This window comes from Ranitomeya imitator, chromosome 5 (assembly GCF_032444005.1).
Source record: "Ranitomeya imitator isolate aRanImi1 chromosome 5, aRanImi1.pri, whole genome shotgun sequence".
In the NCBI taxonomy this organism is placed as follows: domain Eukaryota; kingdom Metazoa; phylum Chordata; class Amphibia; order Anura; family Dendrobatidae; genus Ranitomeya; species Ranitomeya imitator.
Genome location: NC_091286.1, coordinates 183,070,645 through 183,086,936, shown reverse-complemented (window position 1 = coordinate 183,086,936; position 16,292 = coordinate 183,070,645).

Sequence of the window (16,292 nt, the reverse complement as noted above, 5' to 3'; positions counted from 1 at the left end):
TACCCTACACTCTATACCCTACACTCTATACCCTACAATCTACACTCTATACCCTACACTCTATACCCTACACTCTACACTCAATACCATACACTCTATACCTTACACTCTATACCCTACACTCTATACCCTACACTCTAAACTCTATACCCTACACTCTGCACTCTATACCCTACACTCTATAACATACCCTCTATACCCTACACTCTATACCCTACACTCTATACCATACACTCTACACTCTATCTCTATACCCTACACTCTATACCATACACTCTACACCCTACACTCTATACCATACACTCTATAACTCACACTCTACACTCTATACCCTACACTCTATACCCTACACTCAGTACCCTACACTCTATACCCTACACTCTATACCCTACACCATACACTCTACACCCTACACTCTACACCATGCACTCTATACCCTATACTATATACCCTACACTCTACACTCTATACCCTACACTCTATACCCTACAATCTATACCCTACACTCTATACCCTACACTCTATACCCTACACTCTATACCCTACACTCTACACTCCATACCCTACACTCTATACCATACACTCTATACCCTACACTCTATACCCTTCACTCTATACCCTACACTCTATACCCTACACTCTATACCCTACACTCTACACTCAATACCATACACTCTATACCCTACACTCTATACCCTACACTCTATACTCTATACCCTACTGTCTATACCATACAGGCTATACCCTACACTCTATACCCTACACTCTATACCCTACACTCTATACCCTGCACTCCATACCCTACACTCTACACTCTATACCCTACACTCTATACCCTACACTCTATACCCTACACTCTATACCCTACACTCTACACCCTACACTCTATACCATACACTCTACACCCAACACTCTATACCATACACTCTACACTCTATACCCTACACTCCACACCCTACACTCTATAACCTACACTCTAATCCCTACACTCTACACTCTATACCCTACACTCTATACCCTACACTCTATACCCTACACTCTATACCCTACACTCTACACCGTACACTCTACACCCTACACTCTACACTATATACCCTACACTCTATACCCTACACTCTATACCCTACAATCTACACTCTATACCCTACACTCTATACCCTACACTCTACACTCAATACCATACACTCTATACCTTACACTCTATACCCTACACTCTATACCCTACACTCTAAACTCTATACCCTACACTCTGCACTCTATACCCTACACTCTATAACATACCCTCTATACCCTACACTCTATACCCTACACTCTATACCATACACTCTACACTCTATCTCTATACCCTACACTCTATACCATACACTCTACACCCTACACTCTATACCATACACTCTATAACTCACACTCTACACTCTATACCCTACACTCTATACCCTACACTCAGTACCCTACACTCTATACCCTACACTCTATACCCTACACCATACACTCTACACCCTACACTCTACACCATGCACTCTATACCCTATACTATATACCCTACACTCTACACTCTATACCCTACACTCTATACCCTACAATCTATACCCTACACTCTATACCCTACACTCTATACCCTACACTCTATACCCTACACTCTACACTCCATACCCTACACTCTATACCATACACTCTATACCCTACAATCTATACCCTATACTCTATAACCTATACTCTATACCCTACACTTTATACCCTACACTCTACACCCTACACTCTATACCCTACATTCTATACCCTACACTCTATACCCTACACTTTATACCCTACACTCTACACTCTACACTCTATACCCTACACTTTATTCCACACACTCTATACCATACACTCTATACCCTACACTCTATACCGTACACTCTACACTCCATACCATACACTCTATACCCTACACTCTATACCCTACACTCTATACCCAACACTCTACACTCTATACCCTACACTCTACACTCTATACCCTACACTCTATACCCTACACTCTATACCCTACACTCTACACTCTATACCCTACAGTCTATACCCTACACTCTATACCCTACACTCTATTTCCTACACTCTACACTCTATACCCTGCACTCTATACCCTACACTCTACACTCTATACCCTACACTCTATACCCTACACTCTATACCCTACACTTTATACCCTACACTCTATACCGTACACTCTACACTCTATACCCTACACTCTATACCCTACACTCTATACCCTACACTCTATACCCTACACTCTACACTCTATACCCTACACTCTACACTCTATACCCTACACTCTATACCCTACAATCTATACCATACACTCTATATCATACACTCTATAGCCTACACTCTACACTCTATAACCTACACTCTATACCATACACTCTATTCCATACACTGTATGCCCTACACACTATACCCTACACTCTACACTCTACAATCTATACCCTACACTCTACACTCTACACCTTACACTCTATACATTACACTCTATGCCCTACACTCTACAATCTATACCCTACACTCTATACTATACACTCTATACCCTACACTCTATACCCTACACTCAATACCCTGCACTCTATACCCTACACTCTACACTCTATACCATACACTCTATACCCTACACTCTACACTCTGTACCCTACACTCTACACTCAATACCATACACTCTATACCCTACACTCTATACCCTACACTCTATACTCTATGCCCTACTGTCTATACCCTACAGGCTATACCCTACACTCTATACCCTACACTCTATACCCTACACTCTACACCCTACACTCTACACCCTACACTCTATACCCTACACTCTATACCCTTCACTCTATACCCTACACTCTACACTCTATACCCTACACTCTATACGCTACACTCTATACCCTACACTCTACACTCTATACCCTACACTCTACACTCAATACCATACACTCTATACCCTACACTCTATACTCTATTCCCTACTGTCTATACCCTACAGGCTATACCCTACACTCTATACCCTACACTCTACACTCTATACCCTACACTCTATACCATACATTCTATACCGTACACTCTATACCCTACACTCGATACCCTACACTCTACACTCTATACCTTACACTCTATACCCTATACTCTATACCCTACACTCTACACTCTATACCCTACACTCTACACTCTATACCCTACACTCTATACCCTACACTCAATACCCTGCACTCTATACACTACACTCTACACTCTATACCATACACTCTATACCCTACACTCTACACTCTATACCCTACACTCTACACTCAATAACATACACTCTATAACCTACACTCTATACCCTACACTCTATACCCTACACCCTATACCCTACACTCTATACCCTACACTCTACACCCTACACTCTACACCCTACACTCTATACCCTACACTCTATACCCTACACTCTATACCCTGCACTCTATACCCTACACTCTACACTCTATACCCTACACTCTATACCCTACACTCTATACCCTACACTCTATATTCTACACTCTACACTCTACACACTACACTCTATACCCTACACTCTATACCCTACACTCTATACCCTACACTCTACACTCTATACCCTACACTCTATACCATACACTCTACACCCTACACTCTATACAATACACTCTATACCCTACACTCTACACTCTATACCCTACACTCTATACCCTACACTCTATACCCTACACTCTATACCCTACACTCTACACCCTACACTCTATACCCTACACTCTATACCCTACACTCTATACCCTACACTCTACAATCTATACCCTACAATCTATACCCTACACTCTACACCTTACACTCTATAGCCTACACTCTATACCCTACACTCTACACTCAATACTGTTGTGAATTCTGTGGCTGAGTTCACTTCTGTGGTCACAAGTGGTATTGCAGTCTCTGGGCTTCCTCCCTCAGGTGTTTTGGTGAGCTCGTTGGCTGCCTTGCTATTTAGCTCCACCTGAGTCTGTCTTCCTTGCTCCTTGTCAATGTTCCAGTGTTGGATCTGAGCTACTGCATCTTTCCTTGGGCCTGCTGCTCTGCTAGATAAGTGCTTCTAGTTTGTTTTCTGTTTTTTTCTGTCCAGCTTGTTATTATCTTTTGCTGGAAGCTCTGAGAAGCAAAGGGGTGCACCGCCGTGCTGTTAGTTCGGCACGGTGGGTCTTTTTGCCCCTTTGCGTGGTTTTCGTTTTAGGGTTTTTTGTAGACTGCATAGTTCTCTTTGCTATCCTCGCTCTGTCTAGAATATCGGGCCTCACTTTGCTGAATCTATTTCATTCCTACGTTTGTCTTTTCATCTTGCTAACAGTCATTATATGTGGGGGGCTGCCTATTCCTTTGGGGTATTTCTCTGAGGTAAGTCAGGCTTGTATTTCTATCTTCAGGCTAGTCAGCTCCTCAGGCAGTGCCGAGTTGCATAGGTAGTTGATAGGCGCAATCCACTGCTGCTTCCAGTTGTGTGAGGATAGATCAGGTACTGCAGTCTACAGAGATTCCACGTCTCAGAGCTTGTCCTATTGTTTTTGGTTATTGCCAGATCTCTGTATGTGCGCTGATTACTGCACGCTGTGTTGCCTGATTGCCAGCCATAACAGTACAAGGAGCCACCCAATGATTTCCAATAGAGGGAAAAAAGAAATCCTGACATCATTTTTTTTTCTTAGCTCTGTCTTCAGTCTTTTTTTTCCCCTAGACATTAGAGTGCTTCAGGACACAGCTGTGGACATGGATATTCAGGCTCTGTGCTCCTCAATGGATAATCTCGTTGTAAATGTACAAAAGATTCAAGATACTATTGATCAGAAATCGATGCTAGAACCAAGAATTCCGATTCCTGATTTGTTTTTTGGTGACAGAACTAAGTTCCTGAGCTTCAGAAATAATTGTAAGCTATTTTTGGCCTTGAAACCTCATTCTTCTGGTAATCCTATTCAACAGGTTTTGATTATTATTTCTTTTTTGCGCGGCGACCCACAGGACTGGGCGTTTTCTCTTGCACCAGGAGATTCTGCATTGAGTAATGTTGATGCATTTTTCCAGGCGCTGGGATTGCTTTACGATGAGCCTAATTCAGTGGATCAAGCTGAGAAAAATCTGCTGGCTTTATGCCAGGGTCAGGATGATGTAGAAGTATATTGTCAGAAATTTAGAAAATGGTCAGTACTCACTCTGTGGAATGAATCTGCACTAGCGGCTTTGTTCAGAAAGGGTCTCTCTGAAGCTCTTAAGGATGTAATGGTGGGATTTCCTATGCCTGCTGGTTTGAATGAGTCTATGTCCTTGGCCATTCAGATCGGTCGTCGCTTGCGCGAGCGTAAATCTGTGCACCATCTGGCGGTACTGCCTGAGAGTAAACCTGAGCCTATGCAGTGCGACAGGACTATGACTAAAGTAGAACGGCACGAACACAGACGTCTGAACAGACTGTGTTTCTATTGTGGTGATTCTACTCATGCTATTTCTAATTGTCCTAAACGCACTAGGCGGTTCGATAGCTCTGCCGTTATTGGTACTGTACAGTCCAAATTCCTTTTGTCCATTACCTTAATGTGCTCTTTGTCATCATATTCTGTCATGGCGTTTGTGGATTCAGGCGCTGCCCTGAATCTGATGGATTTGGATTATGCTAAACGTTGTGGATTTTTCTTGGAGCCTTTGCGGTGTCCTATTCCGTTGAGAGGAATTGATGCTACACCTCTGGCCAAGAATAAGCCTCAGTACTGGGCCCAGCTGACCATGTGCATGGCTCCTGCACATCAGGAAGTTATTCGCTTTCTGGTACTGCATAATTTGCATGATGTGGTCGTGTTGGGGTTGCCATGGCTACAAACCCATAATCCAGTATTGGATTGGAACTCTATGTCGGTAACCAGCTGGGGTTGTCAGGGAGTACATGGTGATGTTCCATTTTTGTCTATTTCGTCATCCATTCCTTCTGACATCCCAGAGTTCTTGTCGGACTTTCAGGATGTATTTGAAGAGTCCAAGTCTGATGCCCTTCCTCCGCATAGGAATTGTGATTGTGCTATCGATTTGATTCCTGGTAGTAAATTCCCTAAGGGTCGTTTATTTAATTTGTCCGTACCTGAACACACCGCTATGCGCAGTTATGTGAAGGAGTCCCTGGAGAAGGGACATATTCGCCCATCGTCGTCACCATTGGGAGCAGGGTTCTTTTTTGTAGCCAAGAAGGATGGTTCGCTAAGACCGTGTATTGATTACCGCCTTCTTAATAAGATCACTGTTAAGTTTCAGTATCCCTTGCCATTGATTTCTGACTTGTTTGCTCGGATTAAGGGGGCTAGTTGGTTTACTAAGATTGATCTTCGTGGTGCGTATAATCTGGTGAGAATCAGGCAGGGAGATGAATGGAAAACGGCATTTAATACGCCCGAGGGTCATTTTGAGTATCTGGTGATGCCGTTCGGACTTGCCAATGCTCCATCTGTTTTTCAGTCTTTTATGCATGACATTTTCCGTGAGTATCTGGATAAATTCTTGATTGTTTACTTGGATGACATTTTGATCTTCTCAGATGATTGGGAGTCTCATGTGAAGCAAGTCAGAATGGTTTTCCAGGTACTGCGTGCTAATTCCTTGTTCGTGAAGGAATCAAAGTGTCTCTTCGGTGTGCAGAAAGTTTCATTTTTGGGGTTCATCTTTTCCCCTTCTACTATCGAGATGGATCCGGTTAAGGTTCAGGCCATCCAGGATTGGACTCAGCCGACATCTCTAAAAAGTTTGCAGAAATTCCTGGGCTTTGCTAATTTTTATCGTCGCTTCATCTGTAATTTTTCTAGCATTGCCAGACCATTGACCGATTTGACCAAGAAGGGTGCTGATTTGGTTAATTGGTCTTCTGCTGCCGTGGAAGCTTTTCAGGAGTTGAAGCGTCGTTTTTGCTGTGCCCCTGTGTTGTGTCAACCTGATGTTTCTCTTCCGTTCCAGGTCGAGGTTGATGCTTCTGAGATTGGTGCAGGGGCGGTTTTGTCACAGAGAGGTTCTGGTTGCTCAGTGTTCAAACCATGTGCTTTCTTTTCCAGGAAATTTTCTGCTGCTGAGCGTAATTATGATGTGGGCAACCGAGAGTTGCTGGCCATGAAGTGGGCATTCGAGGAGTGGCGTCATTGGCTTGAGGGTGCTAAGCATCGCGTGGTGGTTTTGACTGATCATAAGAACCTTACTTATCTTGAGTCTGCCAAGCGCTTGAATCCTAGACAGGCCCGTTGGTCGTTATTTTTTGCTCGTTTTGATTTTGTGATTTCATACCTTCCGGGCTCTAAAAATGTGAAGGCGGATGCTCTGTCTAGGAGTTTTGTGCCCGACTCTCCGGGGTTATCTGAGCCGGCGAGTATCCTCAAGGAAGGAGTCATTGTGTCTGCCATCTCCCCTGATTTGCGGAGAGTGTTGCAGAAATTTCAGGCTAATAAACCTGATCGTTGTCCGGCCGAGAAACTGTTCGTCCCTGATAGGTGGACTAGTAAAGTTATCTCTGAACTTCATTGTTCGGTGCTGGCCGGTCATCCAGGAATCTTTGGTACCAGGGAGTTGGTTGCTAGATCCTTCTGGTGGCCATCTCTGTCACGGGATGTGCGTGCTTTTGTGCAGTCCTGTGGAATTTGTGCTAGGGCTAAGCCCTGCTGTTCACGTGCCAGTGGGTTGCTTTTGCCCTTGCCGGTCCCGAAGAGGCCTTGGACACATATTTCGATGGATTTCATTTCTGACCTTCCCGTTTCTCAAAAGATGTCTGTCATTTGGGTGGTCTGTGATCGCTTTTCTAAAATGGTCCATCTGGTGCCCTTGGTTAAATTGCCTTCCTCCTCTGATTTGGTGCCTTTGTTCTTCCAGCATGTGGTTCGTTTACATGGCATTCCTGAGAATATTGTTTCTGACAGAGGTTCCCAGTTTGTCTCGAGGTTCTGGCGAGCCTTTTGTGGTAGGATGGGCATTGACCTATCTTTTTCCTCGGCCTTCCATCCTCAGACTAATGGCCAGACCGAACGAACCAATCAGACCTTGGAAACATATCTGAGATGTTTTGTTTCCGCTGACCAGGATGATTGGGTGTCATTTTTGCCGTTGGCTGAGTTCGCCCTTAATAATCGGGCCAGCTCGGCTACCTTGGTCTCTCCATTTTTCTGCAATTCTGGGTTCCATCCTCGTTTCTCTTCAGGACAGGTTGAGTCTTCGGACTGTCCTGGTGTGGATTATGTGGTGGACAGGTTGCAGCAGATCTGGACTCAGGTAGTGGACAATTTGACCTTGTCCCAGGAGAAGGCTCAGCTTTTCGCTAATCGCAGACGCCGTGTGGGACCCCGACTTCGTGTTGGGGATCTGGTTTGGTTATCTTCTCGTCATATACCTATGAAGGTTTCCTCTCCTAAATTTAAACCTCGTTTTATTGGTCCGTATAGGATTTCTGAGATTCTCAATTCGGTGTCTTTTCGTCTGACCCTCCCAGACTCCTTTTCCATACATAATGTATTCCATAGGTCGTTGTTGAGGAGATACGTGGCACCTATGGTTCCATCTGTGGAGCCTCCTGCCCCTGTTTTGGTGGAGGGGGAATTGGAGTATATTGTGGAGAAGATTTTGGATTCTCGTGTCTCTAGACGGAAACTCCAGTATCTGGTCAAATGGAAGGGTTATGCTCAGGAAGATAATTCCTGGGTTTTTGCCTCTGATGTCCATGCCCCAGATCTTGTTCGTGCCTTTCATGTGGCTCATCCTGGTCGGCCTGGGGGTTCTGGTGAGGGTTCGGTGACCCCTCCTCAAGGGGGGGGTACTGTTGTGAATTCTGTGGCTGAGTTCACTTCTGTGGTCACAAGTGGTATTGCAGTCTCTGGGCTTCCTCCCTCAGGTGTTTTGGTGAGCTCGTTGGCTGCCTTGCTATTTAGCTCCACCTGAGTCTGTCTTCCTTGCTCCTTGTCAATGTTCCAGTGTTGGATCTGAGCTACTGCATCTTTCCTTGGGCCTGCTGCTCTGCTAGATAAGTGCTTCTAGTTTGTTTTCTGTTTTTTCTGTCCAGCTTGTTATTATCTTTTGCTGAAAGCTCTGAGAAGCAAAGGGGTGCACCGCCGTGCTGTTAGTTCGGCACGGTGGGTCTTTTTGCCCCTTTGCGTGGTTTTCGTTTTAGGGTTTTTTGTAGACTGCATAGTTCTCTTTGCTATCCTCGCTCTGTCTAGAATATCGGGCCTCACTTTGCTGAATCTATTTCATTCCTACGTTTGTCTTTTCATCTTGCTAACAGTCATTATATGTGGGGGGCTGCCTATTCCTTTGGGGTATTTCTCTGAGGTAAGTCAGGCTTGTATTTCTATCTTCAGGCTAGTCAGCTCCTCAGGCAGTGCCGAGTTGCATAGGTAGTTGATAGGCGCAATCCACTGCTGCTTCCAGTTGTGTGAGGATAGATCAGGTACTGCAGTCTACAGAGATTCCACGTCTCAGAGCTTGTCCTATTGTTTTTGGTTATTGCCAGATCTCTGTATGTGCGCTGATTACTGCACGCTGTGTTGCCTGATTGCCAGCCATAACACAATACCATACACTCTATACCCTACACTCTATACCCTACACTCTATACTCTATACCCTACTGTCTATACCCTACAGGCTATACCCTACACTCTATAACCTACACTCTATACCCTACACTCTATACCCTACACTCTACACCCTACATTCTATACCCTAAACTCTATACCCTACACTCTATACCCTGCACTCTATACCCTACACTCTACACCCTACACTCTACACTCTATACCCTACACTCTATACCATACACTCTACACCCTACAATCTATACCATACACTCTATACCCTACACTCTACACTCTATACCCTACACTCTATACCCTACACTCTATACCCTACACTCTATACACTACACTCTACACTCTATACCCTACACTCTAAACTCTATACCCTACACTCTGCACTCTATACCCTACACTCTATAACATACCCTCTATACCCTACACTCTATACCCTACACTCTATACCATACACTCTACACTCTATCTCTATACCCTACACTCTATACCATACACTCTACACCCTACACTCTATACCATACACTCTATAACTCACACTCTACACTCTATACCCTACACTCTATACCCTACACTCAGTACCCTACACTCTATACCCTACACTCTATACCCTACACCATACACTCTACACCCTACACTCTACACCATGCACTCTATACCCTATACTCTATACCCTACACTCTACACTCTATACCCTACACTCTATACCCTACAATCTATACCCTACACTCTATACCCTACACTCTATACCCTACACTCTATACCCTACACTCTACACTCCATACCCTACACTCTATACCATACACTCTATACCCTACAATCTATACCCTATACTCTATAACCTATACTCTATACCCTACACTTTATACCCTACACTCTACACCCTACACTCTATACCCTACATTCTATACCCTACACTCTATACCCTACACTTTATACCCTACACTCTACACTCTACACTCTATACCCTACACTTTATTCCACACACTCTATACCATACACTCTATACCCTACACTCTATACCGTACACTCTACACTCCATACCATACACTCTATACCCTACACTCTATACCCTACACTCTATACCCAACACTCTACACTCTATACCCTACACTCTACACTCTATACCCTACACTCTATACCCTACACTCTATACCCTACACTCTACACTCTATACCCTACAGTCTATACCCTACACTCTATACCCTACACTCTATTTCCTACACTCTACACTCTATACCCTGCACTCTATACCCTACACTCTACACTCTATACCCTACACTCTATACCCTACACTCTATACCCTACACTTTATACCCTACACTCTATACCGTACACTCTACACTCTATACCCTACACTCTATACCCTACACTCTATACCCTACACTCTATACCCTACACTCTACACTCTATACCCTACACTCTACACTCTATACCCTACACTCTATACCCTACAATCTATACCATACACTCTATATCATACACTCTATAGCCTACACTCTACACTCTATAACCTACAATCTATACCATACACTCTATTCCATACACTGTATGCCCTACACACTATACCCTACACTCTACACTCTACAATCTATACCCTACACTCTACACTCTACACCTTACACTCTATACATTACACTCTATGCCCTACACTCTACAATCTATACCCTACACTCTATACTATACACTCTATACCCTACACTCTATACCCTACACTCAATACCCTGCACTCTATACCCTACACTCTACACTCTATACCATACACTCTATACCCTACACTCTACACTCTGTACCCTACACTCTACACTCAATACCATACACTCTATACCCTACACTCTATACCCTACACTCTATACTCTATGCCCTACTGTCTATACCCTACAGGCTATACCCTACACTCTATACCCTACACTCTATACCCTACACTCTACACCCTACACTCTACACCCTACACTCTATACCCTACACTCTATACCCTTCACTCTATACCCTACACTCTACACTCTATACCCTACACTCTATACGCTACACTCTATACCCTACACTCTACACTCTATACCCTACACTCTACACTCAATACCATACACTCTATACCCTACACTCTATACTCTATTCCCTACTGTCTATACGCTACAGGCTATACCCTACACTCTATACCCTACACTCTACACTCTATACCCTACACTCTATACCATACATTCTATACCGTACACTCTATACCCTACACTCGATACCCTACACTCTACACTCTATACCTTACACTCTATACCCTATACTCTATACCCTACACTCTACACTCTACACCCTACACTCTACACTCTATACCCTACACTCTATACCCTACACTCAATACCCTGCACTCTATACACTACACTCTACACTCTATACCATACACTCTATACCCTACACTCTACACTCTATACCCTACACTCTACACTCAATAACATACACTCTATAACCTACACTCTATACCCTACACTCTATACCCTACACCCTATACCCTACACTCTATACCCTACACTCTACACCCTACACTCTACACCCTACACTCTATACCCTACACTCTATACCCTACACTCTATACCCTGCACTCTATACCCTACACTCTACACTCTATACCCTACACTCTATACCCTACACTCTATACCCTACACTCTATATTCTACACTCTACACTCTACACACTACACTCTATACCCTACACTCTATACCCTACACTCTATACCCTACACTCTACACTCTATACCCTACACTCTATACCATACACTCTACACCCTACACTCTATACAATACACTCTATACCCTACACTCTACACTCTATACCCTACACTCTATACCCTACACTCTATACCCTACACTCTATACCCTACACTCTACACCCTACACTCTATACCCTACACTCTATACCCTACACTCTATACCCTACACTCTACAATCTATACCCTACAATCTATACCCTACACTCTACACCTTACACTCTATAGCCTACACTCTATACCCTACACTCTACACTCAATACCATACACGTTATACCCTACACTCTATACCCTACACTCTATACTCTATACCCTACTGTCTATACCCTACAGGCTATACCCTACACTCTATAACCTACACTCTATACCCTACACTCTATACCCTACACTCTACACCCTACATTCTATACCCTAAACTCTATACCCTACACTCTATACCCTGCACTCTATACCCTACACTCTACACCCTACACTCTACACTCTATACCCTACACTCTATACCATACACTCTACACCCTACAATCTATACCATACACTCTATACCCTACACTCTACACTCTATACCCTACACTCTATACCCTACACTCTATACCCTACACTCTATACACTACACTCTACACTCTATACCCTACACTCTACACCCTACACTCTGTACCCTACACTCTATGCCCTACACTCTATACCCTGCACTCTATACCCTACACTCTACACTCTATACCCTACACTCTATACCCTACACTCTACACCCTACACTCTATACCCTACACTCTATACCCTACACTCTATACCCTACACTCTATACCCTACACTATACACTCTATACCCTACACTCTACACCATGCACTCTATACCCTATACTCTATACCCTACACTCTACACTCTATACCCTACAATCTATACCCTACACTCTATACCCTACACTCTATACCCTACACTCTACACTCTATACCCTACACTCTATACTCTATACCCTACCCTCTAAACACTACAGTCTATACCCTACACTCTATACCCTACACTCTATACCCTACGCTTTATACCATACACTCTATACCATACACTCTATACCCTACACTCTATACCGTACACTCTACACTCTATACCCTACACTCTATACCCTACACTCTACAATCTATACCCTACACTCTATACCCTACACTCTACACTCTATACCCTACACTCTATACCCTACAATCTATACCATACACTCTATACCATACACTCTATACCCTACACTCTATACCCTACACTCTATATCATACAATGTATAGCCTACATTCTACACTCTATACCCTACACTCTATACCCTACACTCTATACCATACACTCTATTCCATACACTCTATGCCCTACACAACATACCCTACACTCTACAATCTATACCCTACACTCTACACTCTACACTCTATACCTTACACTCTATACCCTACACTCTATACCCTACACTCTACACTCTATACCCTACACTCTACACTCTATACCCTACACTCTATACCCTACACTCAATACCCTGCACTCTATACCCTACACTCTACACTCTATACCATACACTCTATACCCTACACTCTACACTCTATACCCTACACTCTACACTCAATACCATACACTCTATACCCTACACTCTATACCCTACACTCTATACTCTATACCCTACTGTCTATACCCTACAGGCTATACCCTACACTCTATACCCTACACTCTACACCCTACACTCTATACCCTACACTCTATAACCTGCACTTTATACCCTACACTCTACACTCTATACCCTACACTCTATACCCTACACTCTATACCCTACACTCTATACCCTACACTTTACACTCTATACCCTACACTCTATACCATACACTCTACACCCTACACTCTATACGATACACTCTATACCCTACACTCTACACTCTATACCCTACACTCTATACCCTACACTCTATACCCTACACTCTACACCCTACACTCTATACCCTACACTCTAATCCCAACACTCTACACTCTATACCCTACACTCTACACTCTATACCCTATACTCTATACCCTACACTCTACACTCTATACCCTACACTCTATACCCTACACTCTATACCCTACACTCTACACCCTACACTCTATACCCTACACTCTAATCCCTACACTCTACACTCTATACCCTACACTCTATACCCTACACTCTATACCCTACACTTCATACCCTACACTCTATACCCTACACTCTACCCTCTATACCCTACACTCTACACCCTACACTCTACACTCTATACCCTACACTCTATACCCTACAATCTACACTCTATACCCTTCACTCTATACCCTACACTCTACACTCAATACCATACACTATATACCTTACACTCTATACACTACACTCTATACCCTGCACTCTAAACTCTATACCCTACACTCTGCACTCCATACCCTACGCTCTATAACATACCCTCCATACCCTACATTCTATACCCTACACTCTATACCATACACTCTACACTCTATCTCTATACCCTACACTCTATACAATACACTCTACACCCTACACTCTATACCCTACACTCTACACTCTATGCCATACACTCTATACCCTACACTCTATACCCTACTATTAGTCTAGAAAAAAGACGACTGAGGGGCGATCTAATAACCATGTATAAGTATATAAGGGGACAATACAAATATCTCGCTGAGGATCTGTTTATACCAAGGAAGGTGACGGGCACAAGGGGGCATTCTTTGCGTCTGGAGGAGAGAAGGTTTTTCCACCAACATAGAAGAGGATTCTTTACTGTTAGGGCAGTGAGAATCTGGAATTGCTTGCCTGAGGAGGTGGTGATGGCGAACTCAGTCGAGGGGTTCAAGAGAGGCCTGGATGTCTTCCTGGAGCAGAACAATATTGTATCATACAATTATTAGGTTCTGTAGAAGGACGTAGATCTGGGTATTTATTATGATGGAATATATGCTGAACTGGATGGACAAATGTGTTTTTTCGGCCTTACTAACTATGTTACACTCAATACCCTACACTCTATATTCTACACTCTATACCCTACACTATACACTCTATACCCTACACTCTACACCATGCACTCTATACCCTACACTCTACACTCTATACCCTACAATCTATACCCTACACTCTATACCCTACACTCTAAACCCTACACTCTATACCCTACACTCTATACCCTACACTCTATACCATACACTCTATACCCTACACTCTATACCCTACACTCTATACCCTACACTCTACACTCTATACCCTACAGGCTATACCCTACACTCTATACCCTACACTCTATACCCTACACTCTACACCCTACACTCTATACCCTACACTCTATACCCTACACTCTATACCCTACACTCTACACTCTATACCCTACACTCTATACCCTACACTTTATACCATACACTCTATACCATACTTTCTATACCCTACACTCTATACCGTACACTCTACACTCTATACCCTACACTCTATACCCTACACTCTACACTCTATACCCTACACTCTATACCCTACACTCTACACTCTATACTCTACACTCTACACTCTATACCCTACACTCTATACCCTACAATCTATACCATACACTCTATACCATACACTCTATACCCTACACTCTATACCCTACACTCTATACCCTACACTCTATACCCTACACTCTACACTCAATACCATACACTCTATACCCTACACTCTATACCCTACACTCTATACTCTATACCCTACTGTCTATACCATACAGGCTATACCCTACACTCTATACCCTACACTCTATACCCTACACTCTATACACTACACTCTATACCCTACACTCTATACCCTGCACTCCATACCCTACACTCTACACTCTATACCCTACACTCTATACCCTACACTCTATACCCTACACTCTACACTCTATACCCTACACTCTATACCATACACTCTACACCCAACACTCT